General features: G+C 43.0%; 1 protein-coding gene across 4 annotated transcripts in view; it reads left to right on the top strand.

Annotated features, from left to right (window-relative positions):
* Positions 1 to 15,653: 15,653 nt before the first annotated feature.
* CNOT2 (CCR4-NOT transcription complex subunit 2) overlaps positions 15,654 to 22,849 on the top strand; it is a 93,608-nt gene continuing 86,412 nt past the window's right edge. The window contains exon 1 of one of the 4 annotated variants that reach the window (XM_080630118.1): positions 15,654 to 15,791. The gene's annotated coding sequence lies outside the window, so the exon portion shown is untranslated. Of the gene's footprint in view, positions 15,792 to 16,268; positions 16,488 to 22,849 lie in introns of those variants that run through there. The other 3 variants (XM_080630119.1, XM_080630115.1, XM_080630117.1) reach the window with 3 other exon arrangements.

Genomic DNA, 22,849 nt, shown 5'->3' with positions numbered 1-22,849 from the left:
CAGGCCTGTGTTGCCTGATGCTCTCTAAGAAATGCTTGGGCACGGTCTGGGGATAGCACATCCTCAGCAGACACTCTGAGTGTGCCCGCCCATGCAGCTTTGATAAGTCAGGTTGGTAAAGGTGAGCTGCTGGGATGTCAGTCATCATCAGAGGCAGGGAAAGGCTTCCTGGTCCATCTTATTTAGTACCATATTTGCAAGTGGAGATGGTGCAAACAGACAGGATAGCAAACAGCAGGTGTGAAGAGGTGGACCTTCCTCTGTGGTCACAGGTCAGGGTGCTGTCTAACCCTTCTCTATCTCCTAGTCCTCAGGATTCCCCGACTGGTCCTTTGTGACCAATATAGTCTGATATATCTTTCCAGGGCAGTTTCTTCAGTACAAGAAGTACTGAAAAACTTCTTTAGACAGAAGAAGAAAAACACTTTAGAAGTGTACCTTAAACTTGTCTATTTAGATATGAAATATCTTGTGGTTTTATATTGATTTTATTCAGTTTTCTGGAATAACCACACAACTCCCTTTCTTGGTTTTACACCACCTGAGAACCAGCATTCATTTTTTTTCCATCCTGTGCTAATATTTTTAACAGTTCCTCCACCTTTTCTAGTTTGGCTACTCAGAAAACACAAGAAAATACAGTAGCACACTGTCAAGGTGAAAATACTTCTCTAAATGCTGGCATTTCTGGTAGAAAATACAATGAAACTCTTTTTCTTTTGCATCTTTTACCAGAAGTGGCTCATACTCTCTTGAGCATCTTAAATCTCTTTGTTTAGAAAGGCACCAAGCCCATTAAGTGCACCTGAAAAATGAGAGCCTGCCATAAGGCGCCATGCGACCTTTGCCTTGTCACTTCAAACCCCATCCTGGGTGCCACTGAGCAATGACTGCTGATGTCTGAAAGATGGCTGGGGTCAAAGAGCATGATCAGAAGTGCTGCCGTGCTGGCATCAGGCATCCTTGCAGAATTTAATCTCAGGATTAAAAAACCTCATGTAATCAACGAGTTGCATTGTATAAGACAGGATTTCTGAAACATCAGCAGTTTGGTGACATGCTTTTCTGAGACCTGTCATCAACCAACAAGCATATAAAGGCTTCTGATTTTCCAATTAAAAGGGTGAATTTATCTTCATTCCCCATATGCTAAGTGAGGTTGATTAGTGAAAGATATAAGGGATTAAAATTTTAGCTGATTATAATTAAGACTAAATTATTCATTGCAAATAAATTATCTGGCAAGTTGGCCATTATCCTGTTCCTGAGCTGATCAAAACCCAATCTAATGTTTTTCAATCCCATAACTGCTTTGCTAGTTATTTCCAAGTATTGACTACACAGAACAAAAACTTTTCAGAAGACAAACATGGACACTTACATTCATTGTCCATTGTGTAAGATGGGTAAGTCTGGAAAAGTTAGACAGTCTAGAAAGTTTTACTGTATGTCTGAAAAAACATATAAGTACATCTTACACATCATCCAATATAATATTCTTATGTATGTGTTTTGTTTGTCTTGTTAAAAGATATGTATCATAGAATCATAGAATCATAGACTGGTTTGGGTTGGAAGTTACCTTAAAGATCATCCAGTTCCAACCCCCTGCCATGGGCAGACACCTTCCACTTGACCAGGTTGCTCCAAGCCCCGTCCAACCTGGCCTTGAACACTGCCAGGGATGGGGCAGCCACACCTCCTCTGGGCAACCTGTGCCAGTGCCTCATCACGCTCACAGGGAAGAATTTATTCCTGATGTCTAATCTAAATTGCCCCTCTTTCAGTTTAAATCCATTCCCCCCTTGTCCTGTCACTACATACATACACTTGTAAAGAGTCCCTCTCCATATTCCTTGTAGTCCCTCTTTAGGCACTGAAAGATGCTCTAAGGTCCCCCCAGAGCCTTATTTTCTCCAGGCTGAACAACCCCAACTCTCTCAGCCTGTCTTCATAGGAGAGGTTCTCCAGCCCTCTGAGTTGTAAAAGGAACATTCAGTTGTAAAGGAACTTATTTTCAATTAGAAGAGAGGCACAGAAAGGCATTTACTACTGAGGTTTTATGTTTCTGCAGAGGTGGACCTGAGCAGCTGCAGGCTGCAAAATGTTGGTCAAGACCTTATGTCCTTTTCCAGGTTTTTCATGTGGTGCAAGGCTACAACAACCCCTTTTCCTTTTATAAAATCAGCTTTACACCCAGTAATAGTGCTTTCTCTGCCTATACCATCTCAGAGCTTCCTGCTGCCTTCAAAGGATCAGTCTAGCAAAGCTTTCTGTATTTCCTGCTGGCAGGTACCTAAGAAAGCAGCATGAGATACCAGCTTGCCACAGCACACTGTGGTGGCAGCAGGACTTGGCGTACCACTGGGGTCTGTCCCTGCCTCCACCAGCTGTCACCTGCAGAGCTGGGACTGGTGCCCTCTCAACTGCCGCCGCACTCCCCCTGGCTCCCTTCAAGTGTCAGTAGACACTTGCCAGGTAACACTGCAGGAAAGGAACCTGGGAGAGTGAACAAAGGCTTTTGTAATCCTATCTGTGGGATAACACATACCCTGCTGATGCCCATTTGCTCAAACAGATCCATGCCCCAGCCACCCAAACAGCAGTGCCTGTGATGGGGACAGAGCTATCCATGCCCACATTACAGCACTGAGGAGTCAATAATCCTGGCACAAGCCCTTGCCAGTGGGCAGGGTATCATGTGAACAGATGAAAAGCAGTGCAGCCACGCCAGAGATCTGGCCAACTTCATCCCAGGAGCAATGGCCCTGGAATTGGCAGCGTTGCACCTGTGACCTTAGTGGCAACAGCTTGGCTAACGATTTTAGACTGAGGTTAATATCTGCTGGACCAAATGGGTAGAGGAGGACGTTTGTGTCACTGCAGGCCAAAAGCTGATTATCCTGAACACTCTAAGTAAAAGTTTAGTGGCTGCATGTGAGAAACTGTTGAATTTTTAAATGAGCAAAGATGAAACAATTATGTGCAAGGTTCGTGTGAAGGTTTTGTCTTTTGGGGGGTTTTAAGGCTGTTGGGGCTTTTTGCATTTCAGAGTCATCAGATTAGAGATCCTGTTTGAATACTTCATACTAGAGGATGACTTACATGACTGGTGTCTGAATTTTGATCAGGTTCTTGGACATTTTTCTGCTTTCAAACCAAAACATCACAGAAATGCATCTTTCAAGGGAAAATGTCATCTGGTTTGCTCCTCATTAGAAGGATGTTTCGGGAAAGCAAAAGCTTTTATCTACCTTTTAAACATGAACACTGTATTTCTAGCTGGGTCTAGCCAGGGTTATTAGAGTTTGAAGCTGAGGCACATAAAATGCATTTCCAGGAGAGAAAGTGCTGTGTTACTGAGGAAGGCTGCAGTTAGACCAAACCCTCTTGTCACAGTTCTTTCAGAGACAGGAAGGTATAAGCAGCAAAATTTCAAAGATCCAGCTGCTGTGGACTCTCTGTTTATTCTTCTCTCTTTTTCCAGTCTCCTTTTTCAAAGAGGATGGGAATAAGAGTGGCTAAAGAGGGGCATCATTTGCAGTGAATCATGTTCCTGTAAGTGTTGCATGTTCCGGGCTGCCAGAGTTGTGTGCGTGTGGCTGCTAATAGCAATGCCAGACTTCTGTCTAATCAAAGCACTTTTCCAGCTACCCTCCTTCTCACTTCTAGGATGCAACTTCATGTGTGACAGCAAAGCATGACTGTAAGCATCACCAAAGCTGAGGGGAGCCAGAGCCAGACTGTATGAAAGGCAGTGCGCTGGTGAGCCTGTGGCTGCACTCCAGCCATCGTTACCTCCCACAGTTGAGAGATTTCATGATGAATAGTCATGGTTGCCATATCCTTGGCCTTGGAAGTCATTGTCCATGATGTGTTGTAGTTCAAAAGAAGCAGTTGCAGCCCAGGTGGGGTTCCCAGATGCAAAAGCTTGTTTTGGCACAGTGGGGGATTGGAACAATCTCTGATGTGTGCTCTGTTGGCACTGAAGAAATCTGTGTACAATCCCTTCCCTCTGAGAGCAGAAAAACAGCTAAAGGCTTGTCAGAATCCCATCAAGCAAAAGAGTAAAGAGGAGAAAAAGAAGTCATTAAGACTTCAAACAGAGAGAGGGGATGTTAATGAGTGTGCACTACCTAAGACGATCCTTTTTGTCTCAGAGAGCTGGATGGAGGCAAGTGCAGAGTGCAGAGCTATACCAAGCAGGGAACATGAAACAAATAAAAAGATCCAAACAAGTATTCAGGCTTGCTAAAGCTGAGACATTGAGAACACTCCAAAAGACAAAGGCTTTACATGCAAGAACACCCTCTTCCACTGATGGACCAAATGGAGCTGACACAATCGTCAAAGGTCAGAGGGAGGAAGAAGGAGTCCCTGATTAGAGGAAGAGAGTAACCTAGAAGGGAATCCCAGAAGGGTGAGGTGATAGGAAGAGGGGTGACATGAACAAAAATAATGTACTGACCTAAACCCCAAAGAATGCTAAAATGTGGTAGGGAAATCAAGCAGAGATTTATATGCTAAATTTCTTATGCTGCTTAAAATAAAATTCAGTTTTCAGAATGGGGTTTTCCACAGGATTTGGATTCTGGGACAACACAAGCTAAACTAGTAGGGTGTATTCAGTGGTTATCAGTGGTCCAGAGATGTTCACCACAGCTGTACTGAGGCATCCCACATATAGGAAGTGGATCATGACATATAGATCTACCAATACATGGATCCAGGGAGTGAGCTAGAGCTACCAATGACAGGCAGACTTAAAAAAATTAAATGTTGAATATATGATTTAGAAAGTATCAATGGATGAAAGATGTGAAGAGAAAATAACCGCAGATCATTCTTTTGTGAAGGTAAACAAAAAAATATTCTTATATGCAAACTATAAGCAAAGTAGCAATGTACCTACATTAGAAATGAATTAGGGAGGTGAGTATCTCTGACATTTCTGTTTTCTTATGACATTTTGGTTCCTTTTATATGTGAAGTGAATTTCATTTATGGCAGTTTTGGTTTGGTATAGAAGGAGTGTTTCAATACTTCCCTCACTGACATATATTAGTCAGGGTATATCCCCTCTGGAAAAGCTCGCAGTCTAAAATAAACATGTATTAGGACTTGAGAAGTAATTCTGCTGGCAGATGAGTGCCAATGACAGCTATGTCTGACAGACAAGAGAAATCAGAATGTATTTTAAAAATATTTTGGTTATAGTTAGCATTTACACTTATTTATTATACAAGAATTTCAGGGAGGGAATGTTTGTGTGAAAATTATAACTGGGCAACTCTTTTTCTCAAGAAACTCCAAAGAAAAAGAAAGTTGTGATATACAGCAGCAAGGATGACTGAGAGAGCTTTTGTTTTCATCCCAGGAGATGGGGTTTAGAAAGTACCATCCACAACTGCTCTGTTTCTCTCCAGAGGACTGTAACAGTACAGTATTCACACACACAACGCACATGCATGTGACACAGCTCTTAAAACACAATTCTTAGTTATTCTCATGCTGTGGGTGGGTGAAGCTCCAGTGCTTATAAAATGGCTGTTATAAAGGAGAAGTGAAAGACTGTTTGCCCAGTTCAGAGAATACAAACAAATTATTCTAAACTAATTCAATAGCTTTTATTTTCTCCAAACTGCCATAAAATGTAAAATATGTGATAATACTGTAAACAAAAATAATTGCTTGCACTTTTCCAGATGAATTTGTACAAGTTACTGCTATATTATACCACTGGGATTTTAACTATATGTTACAAATGATAAATTCTTTGATTAGATCATATTAGATATGATTAAACTTATGAAAATGCTCAATGGTGAGCTTAGAAACAAATGTTTTTACCACTAGGGTTAGTCCCTTCCCTCCAACATAATTTTTATCTATAGTGTCAGGAAGGTCTTTTACTGAAACTACCACGAGGCCAAAACACAGAAGTTTCTTCAAAGTAGACTTGAATCACGGTATTTATTTCCTAATAACATGTGAAAATTTGGTCAACATCAAGCATTTCTTTATATACAGTGACAACAGATAGTGGAAGGAGAAGCTGAGGCTGGACACTTGTGACAAAGCAACCATCTGGAGAAACACAGAGAGAACAGGCTGCTTCTGGGTGTCAGATCCACCTGGGAAAAGGACTCAAGCCATCTGCCCCAGGCTGCGCTGGAAACCAGCTGGTTGTTGCACTGGGGACCTTCCAGGGCAAGTCCTGGCACGTGAACCTGGGATCATTTAAACACAGCTCTTCTACAAGTCATTAGCAACTGTAATAATGGTAATACCTATAATAACATTGAAACTTGTCTTCCCAATTCCTGCTTATGAATGCCTATGGGTATTACAAGAGAGAACATAAAAATACTTATGTAAACACGAATTCACTCATGAAGAGTTAAGCCACCAGCAGTTAATGCTTAGCAATCAGTGTTTCAGTTTCAGCACAGACCTGGACGATTTTGGCAGAAAATGTCCTACATTGTACTTCCTTTTACTGCTTTATTAGTTCAACAACTAGAAATGATGGCTACAGATATTGCTTTAATGGTTGATAGGACAGTAAAACCCCCATCCCCACCAGAAGAGAGAGCAATGCCATCTCAGGTACCCCAAAGACAATGAATGATGGCTGACTGATGCATTCCAGAAGAGGAGGAGGAAGCACAAAGGCTAAACTTGCTAGTGCTTCACCACGCAGCAGAGCAATGCACAGACTGTGCTCTCAGGGTAGGTCCATTCAATGTTTTGCAGCCAGACGTGAAGCCTCTCCCACAGCTCATCCTCCCTGAAAACAACACAACTTTGTTAGCTGAGCACAGAGACCTAATTATTAAGGTTTCCTAGGCTAAGCAGCTTTTTGTCAGTTTGCAATGTGACTGGCAGTAAAAAAGAAATCAACCCAAAATATGGCTACCTACCCTGAGGCTGCAATGCCATGATGGCTAATGCCAGATCTGCATATGGCTGGGTCACTGTGTATTCTGGTCCATCCCAGAATGGGCTTGCTGACCCAGTCAGAGCTAGTTCACCATTTTTCCTGATTTTATGTTAACTGATGAAGGACAGACAACACATGGTCCAGCACAAAGCTCGGCTCTTGATTTGGCACAAAGCTTGTTGCCACAAAATTAGTTCATTTACATTTTTTAAGATGAATATGAGCCAGTAGAAGAAAGGCCACAATCTTTAAGTCAATATTGGAAACTCTGAAGTCAGATTTATTTTCTGACCCAACCTCAAGTGGTTTCAGGGCTTAGAACACCCACTGTCTTTTCACTGGATTAGCATGAGGAATCTCCCTAGATTCTTCCCTAATCTCCCTAGAATCTTCCCTAAAGAAACACTCAGGGCTGAGTGAGGAAGTTGGCACAAGGACAACTGCATACCTGGACTGCCGAAGAAGATGTCTCAGGTTATCTCATGTTTGTACACTATTTATAAAAGATCACACTAAGCAGCCTTCAGCTAGTATTTTCCTTGGGCGCAGTACAGATTTCTAATAAGGATATAGCAACCAGTATTCATCACATAATCTTTTGCCATGCTTGATTTGTCATATTGTTCTTCTCCCCAGGAAACACTTCACTTGACCTGGAGAGGCCAGGCTAACTGCAGGGTAAGTTAGTCCATCTGCAGTCCCAGCCAGCAGCTTTACCCCTGCACTGGAGCTTGGAAGAAGAGACTGTTACATGAGTTTTAGCAAGTCACTTCAGCTCTTTTTCATCATCTCCTCCATTTCTCTCTTGTCTGTTTTGACAGTAAGCAGTCAGAAAGGACCATTTCCAGCTATATCCTTATAGCACTTAGAACCTTGATTTCTGGAGATGGTAACAGCTCTTTACGCTGGTGAATTTTAAAGAAATATACCCAAAAAGCCAGACATAACTTAATCAGTAGGAAAACAGTGGATGATAGAACTGCTACTTACATTTTAAGAAGCTAGTAACACCTTCTTGTTAAGAAATTGTTTTCCTGCAGATAACTTTTCCAGCCCTGAAAAAGGCAAGGATCTCCTGAAATATTTTGTAGGAATATACATTAGGATGACATAGCTTTGTATCTAGGATATTCCTATCAAATTAAATCTTGTAATCAATAGAATACTTCCCATTCTGTTATGCCAACATAATATTTCATGGCCAGACTTACCATATAGTGCATAAAAGAGAGACTTTCTTGCATATTTTCCAAACCCAAGCCCTAAATAGCAAATCTCTGTATTTGTGCACAAAGTTAATTTTTAGTGAACATCTCCTAAATATGCAGAACAAGTAATATTCAGGCTTCCCATTTGAGTAAACAGAATGTATAATTTCTCCCAGCTAGCACTAGCCATCCAAGTGCTACACATCCCATATACGCTAGACACTTGCACCCAGCAGAGAAACCCGGCCCTGGGAGGCAGTGGAAGGAGTAACGTCCCCCTTTTCCCTTTATTGACTTGCAGGAGGACTGGATGAACAGCTTGGACCAGGCGCCTCCTTTTCAGACAGCTAAAGGTGGTGAGATGAATCGTACCACTGGCTCTCAAATTCACCTGAATTCACACCAATGGAAAAATAAAAGAAGTAAAATAGATTTGTGTGTGTGAGATACGCAGCTCCTGTCAGGACGTGCCACTGTATCTTTTCAGTTACCAGTGGGAATCAGCGTTACACCGTTGCTTAATTATGAGGGAAAGTGTGTGTATCCCCTGGACTTGCTGTTAAGAGAAGCTTGCTGGGACTGTACCTAGACAGGTACCTAGGGTTTTCTTGGTGAGTCTGCCCCTGTGCCCAGCTCAGGCACTGCCTACTACAGCTTCTGCCTGAGAAAGTGCTGCAGAACTGGGGCTTTAATACCTTCATTTCTAGCTATCACAATGTGTAATGAAATAGGAAATATCCAGGATGTAGAAATCACAATTGCAAGTTTTGCACAACACAACTTGCATGTTTCTGGCTCTTACCAAAATCCATGGGGCTCCCCAGCAGGTCCAGCAGTTTGTTTGCATAGGAACCACACCAGGAGTGGAGTTCGGCTCTTGTACTAGAAGGATTTGATTGCTTAATTGCAAGAATATTTATATCACTGTGTGTGATTTCAAAAAGACAGCAAGATGAGAGAAAGAAATCAATCAAAAGAGAGATAAGATAAAGAAAGGGAAAGAGGGAGAGAGGAAGGGAGGGAGGGAGGGAGGAAGGGAGAGAGGGGGAGAGGGAGAAAGGGAGAGGGGGGAAGGGAGGAAGGCAGGAATGGAGGTGGGAAGGGAGGGAAGGGAGGGAAGGAAGGAAGGAGGGAAGAGAGGGAAGGAAGGAGGGAAAGAAGGAAGGGAGGGAAGGGAGGGAGGAAGGGAGGAGGGAAGGAGGGAAGGAGAGAAGGAGGGAAGGCAGGAAGGGAGGAAGGGAGGGAGGGAAGGAGGGAAGGAAGGAAAGAGGGAAGGAGGGAGGGAGGGAGGGAAGGAGAGAGGGAGGGAAGGAAGGAGGGAGGGAGGGAAGGAGGAAGGAAGGAAGGAAGGAAGGAAGGAAGGAAGGAAGGAAGGAAGGAAGGAAGGAAGGAAGGAAGGAAGGAAGGAAGGAAGGAAGGAAGGAAGGAAGGAAGGAAGGAAGGAAGGAAGGAAGGAAGGAAGGAGGGAAAGGAGGAAGGGAGGGAGGGAGGGAAGGAGGGGAGGAGGGAGGGAGGGAAGGAGGGGAGGAGGGAGGGAAGGAGGGAGGGAGGGAGAGAGGGAGGCAGGAAGGAAGGAAGGAAGGAAGGGAGGAAGGGAGGAAGGAACTGAAGTTGCTAACTTGGGCTGCCCAGGCAGCTGTGCTTTTGTTGGTCTTCTGTAGCTCCATGCTGGACACTTGCTTGAACAGGGCTGAGGCCATGATCCCAGCACTCTGACCAGAGGCACAGTGATGCTGAGCCCTCTGGCTTCTACTGAGATGGCAGACTATCGTCATGTACTCTAGCCAGAGTTTATTTTTTGGGCTTCTTATCACTTATTTAGGGGAGAGCACATTTTTGGAAATTGGCTTGACCATCAAACTTGAAAAACTGTCAAAAAGCAGGAACTAGAATTCACTAGAACTTCTAGCCCCCTCTGGGCTGTTCCCTTCCCCAGCTGAGACCTGTTATAAGGGAAACTAATCCTCCTTTTACCTTAAATACTGAGATTGCTTTCCCCAAGCTTCTGGTTATATATTTGCCAATCACATTTTACAAAGCCATTGTAATAGCTCTTATGTGCCAGCATAACTTTTAGTGATGACCATCTTGAACACTTAAGTTTATGTTTTTATCAATAGGAACTGCAGCTTAATGGAGAGATTGTTGTATGTAGCACATATTCATAGTAACCACATCAGTTAGTCACATGGGAAAGTCATGCCAAAAAGCCTACAAGACCCAAAACAAAGGCAAGCCCTACAGGCTTGGAGTGGCTGGAAGGGCACCTGGTGGAAAAGGACCTGGAGGTGTTGGTTGAAAGATGGCTGAATATGAACCAGCAGTGTGCCTGAGTGGCCAAGAAGGCCAGTGGCATCCTGGTTTGTATCTGAAATAGTGTGGACAGCAGGGCTATGGAAGTAATTGTCCCCTGTACTCATTACTGGTGAGGCTGCACTTCAAGTAATGTGGTCAGTTTTGGATACATCACTACAAGAAAGACATTGAGGTGCTGGAGCATGTCCAGAGAAGGGCAACAAAGCTGGTGAAGGGTCTGTAGCACAAGTCTTAGGAAGAGTGTCTGAGGGAACTGGGGTTGTTTAGCTTGCAGAAGAGAAGGCTCGGGAGGACCTTATCACCCTCTAAAACTACCTGAAAGGAGGGTGTAGCAACGTGGGTGCTGAATCTCCTCTTCCAAGCAACAAGCAACAGGACAAGAGGAATTGGTCTCAAGCTGCACCAGGGGGATATTAGGAAAAATTTCTTCATCAGAGGGTTGCCAAGCACTGGAACAGCTGCCCAGGGAAATGGTTGATTCACCATCCCTGGGGGCGTTCAAAAGACATGTAGATATGGCACCGAGAGATACGGTTTACTGGTGTACTTGGCAGTGCTAGGTTAACGGTTGGACTCAATAATCTTAGGTTTTTTCCAACCTAAATGATTTTATGGTTCTACAATTTAGTTGTTTCAAATGAGAAACAGCACTCCTGGCCAGGCAGCTCTCCACTGACCACCAGCAAGAGCGCTGCTGACTGCAGTCTTGAGAACTAAGATAGGAAGGGTTCCCCTGTCACCACTGTCGTAACTCCCATCTCTCCAGGGATAATCTTGCTTGGGAATGTCAGTCAGCACCTACTCTGCCACTGGCTGTGTTTCTTTAATACTTTGTCTCCTCTGGAAGAACGTATTTCCTTCTGCAGTATTATCCTTCCCTTTGTCTTAAGTAATACTTGAAACTGCTGCTATCTCTAGTTCTTGATTTATCCTCTCATTTACTAGCACTCTGGCAGAACTCTGAGTTGCTAGCAGCAGCATGAAGCATCTTATTTTTGGAAAATTCACATTTTAGCTCCTGTTTGGGGTCATATTATTTTCCAGAATTGGCAGATTTCTTTTCAAACTTGGTAATTTTTTCCCCTGATACTCTGGTATAATTAGCACTAAATCAGACACTGAAGGCACTAAAGCAGAAGGCTGAGATAGGGCTTCCCGATAGTAAAAATATGAGAGACTGAGATAAAGATACTTCTGTTCCCAGTACCCCCTCCTGGAAAATACAAATCCAGCAGATGAGAGGCCATCTGTGTGGATACCTTGTGATGCGTTTTAACACTAAAACAGTAATGGAGCTGCACTTCTAGGGCTTCCCTTGCCAGCAGCCATCCCAGGAAATCCCCTGTAGGAGTGAAAGGATAGATAGGGACAGTGCCATGGAAACAGCTGATCCTTCCTTTACCTTTCCTAAATAAACTAGAAATTGGAGGCTAACTTGCAAAAGTCAAACTAACTAACCAAGTCCTCCCAAATCTAAATATTTTGTGCTCCATTTTAGTCTAATAATTCAGAATTGTAAGAAAATACAGTAAGAAAATGAGAAGTATTACTACTTTTATTAAAGAAAAAAAGTTTCAACACTTCTTTGTGGTGAGATCTTTAATATCAAGTTTGGTGTACACTTTGACACACCTTTATCCTTGTGTTTTAGAAGTATTTAAAAAATCAGATAGACTATTTTTATCTGCTATGTTCTTCCAGGGCAAAGATTAATGCAGAGCAGTGCTGCAACCCTACGGCTTTCTTCCAAGGAAAGCAACTGACAGACTTTAGAGCGTCATGTAGCAGCAAAGGTATCTGTGAGAAGCTGCTGCTCCCAAGTCATGAGTCTCAAGCAGTTGTGAGTTCAGCAGAAATGAGAAAACTCTACCTCCTTCAAAGAGGTATTTCACTGTTTTAGCCAATCAAATGCACCATGCAATCAGGGGGCACTATCTTCTGGTTCAAGATGTTTCTTCTAAGGGACTTAAAGCCTAATTTTAGAAAGAAAAATACAGCCTGTTTCACCATGGCTGAGAAGCTGCTATCCCTTGTTCTAGGTGATTGTACTGGATTTGTTTTTCCTGAGAAATACTGGGACAATCTGTAGGTGGAAGAAGGAAAGAGCCTTGCTGTGCTCCAACACACTTTTTTTTGTTCAATTTAAAAACTTACAAGGTTGGGTATTCACCATGTTCTGCCTGCACTCATGATCAAGGATGGTGGTCTTACTACAACTAATTTAATTTTATGTTTTGTTAAAGTGGAACACTAACTGTGCCCTGTACATACTCTATGCAATTCACCTTCCTCCCACTTCTGCCACTGCATTGCTCACATCTATAGGTAGATAGAGACAAATAGGAATAGAGACAAATGTGAATAGAGACAAAAAGGATCCACAAACTTGCTAGAGCAAAGGTTCAGGAAAACTGCAGTGAATTTCCAGTGAACACCCAGAGCCATTACACTAAAGCACTGGGGGATTCTGACCTCATCTGTCTCTCTGAATGACCTGTTCCCAAATTTTCCAGCCAGACGCTGTAAGCTTTTAGACCCCTGTGGACATTAGCAGAAGCAATAGGTAGGTGGACATCCAAAAGGCTACCACATGAGTATCATGACTGCTATAGAACATTATGCACATTAAGTCCCTGGCTTTCACAAAGATTAGGTAGAAGACTGTACTGATTGACTTTAACAGCACCACATGAATTGTTGACTGCATGGGACTACACATGCAGTCACCTGCAAGACATGTTTTCTGTAATAGCTCAGTTCCTTCACCTGTGCTGTCACAGACAAAAATTTGCATATTGGCTCCTGTGGGCATTCTTATATTGATTAAAAACTGATGTGTGTCAGCCTAGTCTGTGAAGTAAGTCAAGGGGAAAAGAATAAAAGAGACCATTGATTAAATGAGATTAGAAGTAACAAATGCATATCTATTTGTAGAGGTCAAACCACACAATATAAGGTGCAAAATGGATTGGGAGTGTCCACACACGATTAGCAGCTGTTGAATTAAATGAGCTCAGGACATCTCTTTAATTAAGCAGGTGCAACTATGCGAAACAAGCCTCACCATTGTGGAAAAACACACTGGGCCGAAACTGAAAGTAACAAATACATGAACACATACATGACAATGCATCTTGTTTAGCAGCTTCAAAGGTTATTTTTAAGCATTAAAATGCTAACAGCTTTCACTTTCTTTAAGACAACAAATGAGGAAGTCAAACACACACCTACCACAGAACAGTGACAGGGCTCCTGAACTAAACACAGTTTTAGGCAGAAGGGCAAGTTAGATCTTTTGTAAATTAATTTACACACATTGTGATTGCTAGTTAGGTTCTTATACTAAGCTAACCAGTCAAAGACATGAAAACTCATTTTTTTTTCATTCCCTTGCTCTGATAAACTATACAGGCTTCTTGTCCTATGAATGTTAATTAATTTGCATGTAAACTGTACTAATGGACAGAGACATCAGTCCACAGAGATGCAATAACAATGACAGGTGCTTAGTTTACTTGCATCTTATCATTGGGTATCGTAAGTCTTAAATTATGTCTTTTTGGGGAAAGTAACAAAAATCAGCTTCTGAAAAAGAAACTCAGACCACTTAAGTGTAAAGTGAGACATAATGAAGCAAAACATTTATGAATGTATGTAAAAGTGTCAATCAGACTATAGAAAGTTTGTTCAGTGACAGTAAAGATTAACAACATTCACCACTTTTCAGTCTGAAAGTGCTGCCTTTGTCATGTGGTGTAATCTTTGATTTTTCAGACTGAGCAACAAAAGTACTCCAGAAGTTTATACTCTACTCAGACTAGGATGTCACTTATGGTGGGTTTTAATGGGTTTTTTATACCAAATGCATGAATATTTGAGTGACAAAGGAAATGTTAAAATATTGGAATAACAATATTAACAAAATAACAATATTGGAATAACAATATTTTCCTGGAGAGATCATATAGACATTCATTTCCGTGCCATGACACCCATGCTCAGAATGCAATTGCACTGCACAAGAAGGTGGTGGCATCTTGAAACCGGCTTGTGTCCTGGCTTAGACAAAAGACTGTGTTCTCTCATCTCCAGAACACGTCTACATTGACCGATGTTACGTCTCTGTGAAATTATTGACAGAAACAGGCTATTTCTGGCAGAGTGCGATATGCTTATCTTTTTGTTTCAATTTTTAAGCTTTGTGATGATTTCATAACAAAATTAAAGTAGAAATGTCATTGGTGTTCCTGATGAAGCAGAGAAGCCAGTTCACAAACAACGTTGGTCTCGATCCTTTAAACACTTGTGCGCAGGCATAGCTTTAGTACTGTTGATAGTCCCATTGAATTCAAGGGGATTATTTGCATTATGAGTGTTTTGTGCATCAGCATTTGCTGTACTGAAGCCATTGTTAAAACATATATGTTCTCAGGGTTGATAAATTAAAAAAGTCCAGTCACGTTATCTTGGTAATGCTTTTCCATTTTGGTAACAGACACAGCAGAAAGCAGGGCCCGCTGCTACCTCACTGACAGAGAAAACACCAACTTTCACACAATTTGCCCAATCAGCAGGGTAGTTTCTAACCCAGATCCTCTACAGGCAAAAGCTCAGCCTCCAGTGAGGCCAGGCCGCGCCTTCCGCGCTCCGTAACCCAGTGAGCGGCGACAAGCTAGGGACACAGGGGATGGGACACCTCCTCTGGACGCTGAGGCTCAACCTGAGGGAGCGCACCCGCCCGGGGTAGGTGTCCACAACCCCCCGGCATCCCTGCTGGTTCCTGCCTCAGCAGGGCGAGAGGAGGGCCGGGAGCCCCGCTGCGCCCGGGCCCTGCTCATCCCACACCCGCTGACCGACTCGGCCTGGGCGCCTCCTGAGCCGCCCTCTCCCCTCACAACACGGGGGCCTGTCCGGGCCTCGCGTACCCGGCCCCCTGCACTTCTGTCAGCGTCGGCGTCTCCGCCTGCCCTAGGCCCTCGGGGAACTGCGGGGCCCGGCAGTCCTATGGCCTACGTGACCCGCCGCGGGCCCGGCCGTAAGAGCTCGGCCGCCTCTCTCGCGGGAGGCGGAGTGAGCGCAGCCGAGCGAGCCTCTCTACTCCTTCTTCCTCCTCTCCGTACCCCCGTGCGCTACTACCAGTGGGGCCGCTCCGCGCCAAGCCGTGCGGCTGCGCTTGCCCACGCCCCTCAGCACTGGCTGCCGGGCCGAGCTGCGGCGGGGTCACGGCGGCGGCGGCCGGGTCAGAGGGTAAAGGTTGCTCCCCCAGCATCCTCCGTGCTGGATACTCAGCCATCTTGGATCCGCGGGACAAGAAAATTCATGCGGTGAGTCCGGCCCTGTCCGCCTCCTCCCCGGCCCCCGCCGCTGCACCGGGACCCGCCGCCGTACCGGTCACGGGCCGATGAGGGAGGGCCGGGCGGCGGCGGGGCCCGCGGAGAGGCCCTGCGGGTCCCGGGGCTGTCCCACCGGGTTTCCGTTTGCTTTTGTCTCCGAGGGGGAGCGGGGGGGACTCGCGGCGCCCAAGCCGGGAGCGCAGCCGCAGGCCCGACCCGGCCCGCTGTCCACCGCCCTCCTCCGCGGCCGCGGGCGGCGGCGGCCGCCGGGCGCCGCTCCAGGGCCGGTCGAGGCCGCGGCCCAGCGGTGCCTGCGCCCCGCATCCTCCGCGGCCGCCGCTGGCAGACAGCCCCGCGGCCCGCTCGGCCCGCCCGGGACGGTTGCTTCCCGCCGTTGCCTCGCTGCCCGCCACGGCCCGGCCCCAGGCCTAGCGGAGGCCGCCTCCGCGCTTCCCCCTCCTTCCTCCCGCCGAGCCCGTCTCCGTGCTGTGGCGGGGCTGCGCGTCCGCCAGGCCCTATCCCGCAGCCTCCTTCCGCCGGGCCAGGCGTCGGGGCAGTGAAACCTGCCACCCACGGCCGGGACCGCCGGCGGTCCCACTCCCAGGCTGTCCCGGGCTGCGCGCCTCGCCTGAGTGGCCTTGCGGCCTGCTCCGCTGGCCGTGGGGAAAGCCAGGAGTGCAGAAAGGGGTGAGAGAGGGGTGCTGCTGGCTGCTTTTATCTCGAAATATATATGTATATATTTTTTGTCTGTGACTTTTCCACTGTCCTCCTGGCGGCAGTTAAGGCGGTGTATAAACAGGTTCTGGTTTTCCCTCGGACGTGTTTGTAAAACAAACTTGAAACGGCCCGAGCTGCTTTCGCTGAGCGCTGCTCCCGGCGGAAGAAGCTGGCCTTCCCCTGCCCGCTGGGTCGGCGGTGTGGAGCTTTGGCGTGAACCTGACCCAGTGGTTCAGGTGCAGGTGCAGGCTGGAGAAGGAGGTGGCACAGGGTGACAGGTTAGGGACACCAGAGTGGTGGGGAAGGGTGTAAGAGACAGTGTTTACACTGTAGTTAGTGTATGTGTGCTACTGATGGAAACAAGATTGTGCTTATAGGTGTCCTAGGTTTAGCAGATCTGTTTTGGGGTCAGTTTTATGTGTGAAGTTACAGTTAACTTTGTTTTGGAGGTTTTGTAATATGAGAAAATGAAAACATGCTTGTGTTAGATGTGGATTAGCAGCTTCTGATCCACATCTAACACAAGCATGTTTTCATTTCTACTGCAAGCCTGTTTTCTTTGGGAAAAACTTGTTTCCAACTTTGCACTATTTTATCCCCAGGGGAAGGTAAAAACTTTTTGTCTCCTTCTATATTTATGTGCGTGTGCGTGACTTTAGTGTGTGAAGGAGATATTCCTGTGTGCCTTCACGGCAGTAACATCTGGTGCTGGTGGCTGGCTGCTAGTCTTAACTCTTCAGCTGGGGGAAGGGAGTTTACGATGATCAAACCTGCTGTCACATCAGTTACTGGAAACCTTTATGTTTCTTGAGGTTACATGTTAATACTTGTAAAGACCTGCAAGGGCAAAATAATCGTTTAGGTTTATATTGCAAAGACATCTTTGCTTGAACGTGGAATAGTAATTGTGTGTGTATGTACTTTGAGTTCTTTTACAGTGGCATAGAACACAGCTCACAAGATCCAGTTTTATTATCCTGGGGACTATGCGAGTGTCCAGTGCCTTCCCACCCTCCCAAACTTCCACTGTTGTTTATGTTGAGAATTCAGCTGACATGCTAAACTTCAGGGTGTCAACTGCTTCTGATTTTAGGAAGGGATTTGGATACTTGCTATCATGGGCTGACTGACTTGACTTGCAAGTCTATTTCCCTTTCACTTTCAGGAAGTTGTTGATAATGCTTAACAGTGTAGTAGTAGATAAACCTTGTCTGCATTTCTCTTCAAGGAACTTAATATTGCTGTCAAAGTAGTCATTGTTATTGTAACCTGTTTGTGTGTGAGTAAAATGAAAGCAAAGGCCTTGGCTAAGAACTGAAAATAATTAAAAAAAAAATCCTGGAATTTATAAAAAAACCTCTTTGAATTCTCTTTGAAAGAATCTAAGTTTAGAGAATTGGTATTCAGTAGAAAAAATAGGGCATGCTACCATGTGCTGAAGTTTGATGCTAAAGACTGGTACTATAAATGGCTGTTTGCACCTGAAGATCTTGGTCTGTACCTCAGGTCCTTCATGTGAAAGTTCTGTGTGCTCACAGTGGAATGGTAGCTGTCAGGAAGCATTTCTGCTGCTATTTACAGTACTTATAAATGCATTTCTGTCTACATAGAGGTTAGTTCTGAAATTAGAAACATTATTGCATTTTTAGCCTCTGCTGTAGCTTGTGAGTAACATTCTTCTGAATTTTTGTGTTGATGCAGGGGTCTGTCTGTTGTGTAGCAATTGCAAAGTTGTAACCACATCATAGTTTTAAAGCCGTCTTGTGTCATAAGTTTGTTTATTCAGAAATCTCTTGCACCTCCTTGTTATTGACTCAAGAAGTGAACACAACTTGAAAATACATCATAGGTGAATTAAAATAGAGGTTTCTTTCACCTGGCTTTCAGGCTTGATCTGGAAAGTTAAGAGAAACGCTGAATTGCTGTTTTGTTATGAGGTGGTACAGGAAGTGCACCTAAGATTCCAAGTACAGAATTTTGTTCTAAAGTAAGTAGGTGCTTGTATTCAACTATATTTTTGTGTTTCCCTTAAAAGCTGTAATGTGCTTGAATATAGATTTTTAGAAGGTACCTTAAAAAATGTGTACCTAAAAAAATAGATCTAAAAAATTCTTGAATTCTTAGCGGAATATTTGCTGGTTTTGTTGAGAATGTTTCTAAATGTGAGCTTAGATTGGAAGCTCTGTGCCAGCTTATATAGAAGTACAGTACAATAGTAAGTCAAAACAGTATTTTTTGCCACATACTTAAATGATTGCTCTCTAAGTGATACAGGCTTTCCCATTTTTAAAAATTATTAGTAGTACAGTGTCTGCATCAATTACAGTGCTTGTTGTCAACAGCCAAGAAATTCAAGTTAGGTTAACTATGCTTCATCTTGGCTTTTGAGGTATAAATAAATAAAAATGTGTATGTAAACATTCTTCTGCATGACAGAGATCTGCTAATATTTTTGCTTGAAATTTGTCCTGATGTCTCAAATACGCTGTACTGAGCAACTCGAACCAACCTCTTTCAGTTGTGTTTCCTGACCATGGTTGGCCTTTTTTTTCCTCCCTTTTTTATTTATTTATTTTTTTCTTTCCAAATGTGTGTTAGTACATATGTTCTGTTTGTGTGTTGCATTGGACTCCTGACCCAGGTTCCTATGAAAACACATGTACAACTGAAAGTTTGTGGGTAGTTTCATTGACTTAAAAGCACCTACTCGCATGTTGACAGTTAACTTTGTGTGTGAGTCTTCAGGATGGGTGCTGTATGTTGACAGCTAACTGTGCTTTTATTGAGCATTGTAGCAGCGTAGGAAGAATTGTGTCAAATGAAATTACTGCACAGTAGGATGTTTAAAATTGTTCTTATGGAATTATTTTCTTTGTTAGAGAAGGTGTGTGTATACCAAATACGGTCTCTGCTAATCAGTAAGAGATTTCTGTGTAGGATTTGAAATCTTTGTGTCTTTGTATCAGCAAAAAATAATAACAAGAAAAAAAGGCATATTGCTTTTAGTTTATATTTTATCTTTCATTTATAAATCTGTGCTGCAAATGGAATATTTGTATTGTGGTAACGTGTACTAGCTCAGCTTCTGGTCTGCTTATGAAATAGGCCCCAGATGAAGGTGTAAATGATGCTTGCCCAAAGAGGTTACTGAGCCCCCCCAATTTATCTTGAGGTAGCGTTGGTTATCATTAGCATTACAGAAAAGCATGCATTATTTTTTCCCCTTGACTTGCGTGCTCTGCCATCTGACCGCTCTTTACACTGCTCATCTGTTTTAATTTCACAGCTCTCCACATTTCTTAATGAGGATTCCTATCAGATTATGCTGGTAGGTTAAAACTTCGTTATAACTGAGGCTTTTTTTTCAGACACATCCTTCTCTTTTAAGGAAGATATGTCTGAACCCATGTTCTCAATGTTGAATTGCATTGTAGGAGTTGTTGGTCAGAAATTTATTAATAAGTAAACCATTGTTTCATTCTGTTTTCTTTTGATTTGGATTTGTTGGGGGGGTGTGTGTGTGTGTTTTAAGTGTCATCCTGTACCCCATGTTGCTCTGAGTTCTTTTCTGTTTCAGTGAGTAGTTTAATGAATTTCTGAAGTATTTTCAAAGTTCTGCTTTTAAATTTTTTTTATATGTTTGATATCAATGGTGTTTGAATATAGTTAGCTGAGGTCAAGTTATTTGTAAAAAGGTATATTTATTTAAAATGAAAACTAGTATAAAATGCTTGTGCATTTGTGGGAAGTAAAATAGACACCCCTACTTTGTATTACTCTCTCTGAGCAGACAGTAATCCAGTGGATTGAGCTTGAGCATAAGAGTTGGAGCATGCTTTCTGTCTTTGAGTTACCTGCTGAAGTGATGGGTGACTCTGAGTAAGTCATTTAACCAATTTGTAGCCAAATTCTAGTCTGTAGTAAGAAGATAATGCTTTCCCATGTTTTACTTTCATGGTTCAAGGCATCTGTGGAACTAGATACCAGTAGCAGTTAGCATACATAGTCAGGGAAAGCAATTTTAAAAACCTCAAAAGGGTCCTATATGAAATACAGTGGGTGGCACTTGCATTGTTTGTCCTTATGCGTTTCAGAATTGTGCGTCCACAACATTTTCATTGCAGTCTAAATCTGTGTGTATTTGAAAACAATAAGAAGGGCTTTCCAGGCACAAAAAAGAACCAGTATGACTAATTCCATTAAAACAACCACCAACTATTTTAAATTATAAATTGTTAATGTTTAGATTTGTAGGCAACTTCTTGGCAAGCAAATTTTTCTTAAGGCTGCCTTTGTAACACAGGCAGTGCTCATGTAACATTATGTATTATCTCTTCTGTCTAAGGGTTCTAGGAAGATGCCTGGCCTAGTGCAAAATAAGTAACTAATGCTTGTGTCAGTGGGTTGTGTACTTGTCATACAGTCTGTATGACTGCATCAGGTTGGTTGTTTTTCTTTCCTCTTCCAGCCTACTAAAGCCTTGCATTCTTTAAGATAGACTTAACTATTCTTTGTAACTATTTTCAATGCATTTTTTGTTGTTGTTCTAATTGTGAAAACTGTTCTAGCAAAGGAAGTATTGCCAGAGAATTATACTGATGGAAAAAAAGGTCTGCTGACCTGCCTTCTGTTGCCCTGCTGTATAGGGAACTTGTTCAGGTATATGTTTGGAGTCTTTCACCATTCATAAGTAGTGCCATTGTGAGAAAGTACTTGTTGCATGTAAATATATCTAAGAAAAAAAAAAAAAGCAGGAAAATAGCTGTGAAGTGGGCATTTTACGTAATGAATAATTACTCTAAAAGATGCATAGAAGGTCTTCCCTTCTTTAAAGTTCATACCATTCTTTGCGGTGTGGAGAAGTGGAGACCTGAAAGGTTTTCAAAAAGAAATCAGCTGTATGCAGTGTTAGCTTTTGAAAGGCTGAACTGATGAGGGGCAGTTCTGAATGTTAGAAGTTGCATATGTCCACCTGTAAAACTGTTTGCAGTAAAAAAAACTTTTTAGATGAGGTATTTGATTAGTTTGTTGCGGTGGCAGTACCGTTCTTGATACTTTGCTGTGCGGTATCTTTGTCAGCATATCAAAAAGTAGAAAGGTACCTTAATGTTGAAATCTCAATTTGTTGGCTTATTTTTGGATGTGGATGCGCATTTCTAGTAAGTTGATTCTTCAAGATCAAATTGATTAGTATCAGCATTATATATGAGAATGTCTTTTTGTGTTGTGGCGGAGGTTAAAGAAGGTTCATGTCCCTGTGCTATTGTGATGTGGAGCTAACTTCTTTCTTAGGAAGCTTTTTGGCGCTTTCAGACTGGTATATTTTGGGCAATAAATACATTATTTGTTTTCCCCCTAATTCACAGAAGTTGAGTTATGTGAGAGCATACATGTTGTGGGACATCTGTGATGAAACAGGAAATTGCCAAATTTCTTGGAAAGATAAAATGTAGTTTTCTGAAGAGCACCAACATCTTGAACTTTCCTTACCTCGGGCAGGTGTGTATTGTGACTACCAGCAGTATATGCTTGATGGAAAGTAGTATTTTCAGAAGAGTTTAATTAGGAATTTACAAGTGGTTGATATTAGTTGTAGATTGAATTTCAAGCCTCTGTTTCTTAAATGTGCCATTAGGCTGAATTTGTTTTTCTAGTAATAGCTCAACAAGTCTTGAAAACTGGGGTGATCAAGTGTATGTCTGGTTGGCAACCAGGAGTGACTGGCTGAGAGCAGGTGTCTTAACTGCCCCTTAACTGCAGCACGTGTGTGTTCCAGCATACAACTGCTGGACTTTTCTTTACTAGTGAAAACGTGCATCTGCAAAGCTGATTTTTTTTAAAAACAAAACACTTGGAGAACTGTATTTTAAAACTTAGTTGACTAAGTGTAGTCCACAGACTACGCTGTTAGTGTATTTAGCAAATAGCCTGAAGAGAAATACCATAGGCTGCAAATGAATGAACAGTGGTAGTAAAAATCTGTTGATAGTAGATTGTGCTTATGTCTGTATCTACAAGAAATAAGGGGAAGCCACTTTGGTGAATTCAGGTTGAGTGCTTTTGAAGAGCAGAGTGATGTGTGATGAAGTTAGCTGTAATTTCTTAAAAAGTGGTAAGAATGAGAGGAACAGTGAAAATCGCAGATGGTGAGGGAAGAACAAAGTTAAGTGTAGGCAAATGCATGCTGGATTAATTCTGTGGTATCTAGTACTGCTTAAGAAAGCAAACACCTAGGAAGCTTTGGTTCAGTTTTTCTCAGGAGGTGTGATTTATGAGATTGTTAGGTTTGCCGATCCCCTCCCAGTAAGTGTGTATATATATATGTATGTATA

The sequence above is a fragment of the Psittacula echo genome, assembly GCF_963264785.1.
Source record: "Psittacula echo genome assembly, chromosome: 1".
Lineage (NCBI taxonomy): Eukaryota > Metazoa > Chordata > Aves > Psittaciformes > Psittacidae > Psittacula > Psittacula echo.
The sequence above is the reverse complement of the archived record's forward strand: the minus strand, read 5'-3'. Positions and strand labels throughout refer to the sequence as shown.